This window comes from Triturus cristatus, chromosome 2_2 (genome assembly GCF_964204655.1).
Source record: "Triturus cristatus chromosome 2_2, aTriCri1.1, whole genome shotgun sequence".
Classification (NCBI taxonomy): Eukaryota; Metazoa; Chordata; class Amphibia; order Caudata; family Salamandridae; genus Triturus; species Triturus cristatus.
The window spans coordinates 454,985,732-454,987,181 of record NC_140582.1 but is presented as its reverse complement, the minus strand read 5'-3'; the positions used below and the strand labels follow the sequence as shown (position 1 = coordinate 454,987,181).

General features: G+C 44.3%; 1 pseudogene; it reads left to right on the top strand.

Moving 5' to 3' along the window:
- Positions 1 to 393: 393 nt before the first annotated feature.
- Positions 394 to 1,022, top strand: LOC146862347 (large ribosomal subunit protein uL6 pseudogene; annotated as a pseudogene).
- Positions 1,023 to 1,450: the final 428 nt, after the last annotated feature.

Sequence of the window (1,450 nt, the reverse complement as noted above, 5' to 3'; positions counted from 1 at the left end):
TTTTGTTCTGGTATCTCCGAAATAGTATGATTAACCTGGAGGTGGTTGGCCAGGTTGAATGTATTAAGAACATGCAGTGCCAGCTGTATCCCAGTTTTGGTGTGATCCATGAGCATTATATCATCCACATATTGGATTAATTGCAATTTTGTATTTCCTAGCTTGGGAGGTACCAGTCGTCAGACTCCAAGGCTCTCACTAAGCCAGCTGTATACAAATTAAACAGCAGGGGGGACAAAGACTCAGCCCTGCTTTAGGGCATTATTTGTTGCAATTTTAGGGGTCCCGATTTCACTTGGACCCATGTCCCACAGTACAGTGAGATTATGGCCCTGAGCAACCTTAGGGCTATGCCTCATGCATCCAACTTTTTTTTCTCAGTCTCTTGCAAGAATGAAGACCATTCTCAACAACCAGACTGTAGACATTCTCGACAAGGTGGACATCACCTTGAAAGGGTGCACTGTTATTGTAAAGGGCACCCAAGGAACTCTTCGCCGGGACTTCAACCATATTAATTTTGAGCTTTGTCTCATAGGCAAGAAGCATAGGAAGCTTTGTGTTGACAAATGGTGGGGTAATCGCAAAGAGCTGGCCACGCTGCGCACAATCTGCAGCCATGTGCGAAACATGAACAAGGGTGTCACATTGGGCTTTCGTTACAAAATGAGGTCTGTGTACGCTCATTTCCCTATTGACGTAGTAATTCAGAACACTGGAAATCCGTAACTTCTTGGGGGAGGAGTACATCCGCAGAATGCGCTTGAGGCAAGGTGTCAACTGTGCACTTTCTCAAGCCCAGAAGGACGAGTTGATTCATGAAGGGAATGACATTGAACTGTTTTCAAATTCAGTTGCCTTGATCCAGCAAGCCACCAACGTAAAGAACAAGGATATCCGAAAGTTCTTGGATGGTATGTTTCAGAGAAGGGTACTGTCCAGCAGCTGGAAGAATAAGCTTGGTGTCTATGCCACCAACTGAAGCATTTCTGCAAATATAAATGGTCTGCCAGAATAGCATCTTTGTGGTGCAAAATTTAAATTAAAAAAAATATTCTATTCATGCATCCAACTTCCTCCATAGGGTTGCCCGGTCAACACTATTGAATGCCGCACTGTAATCAAGGGAACAACAAATAAGAGATAGACCATTCTCATAAACAGTTTGATACCACAAGGATAGTGCAATGATGTTATCCACGGATTATGTCCCAGCCCTAAAGCCAGACTGGAAAACTGGCAGGACGTCTCTCTCTCAGACACACACCTCTAGCTACTCCATAGAACGTGGGTGTAGACTTTGGCTTCTATGTCCAAAAGCGTGATCAGGCGATAGTTTGAAGCCTGTGCCCGATTTCCCTTTTTGTAAATAGGGTAAAGAATAGACCCTCTCCAGGTCTCAGGGACTGTTGTTACTTGCAGTGTAATGTTGAAGAGTAGGGTCAGTAAC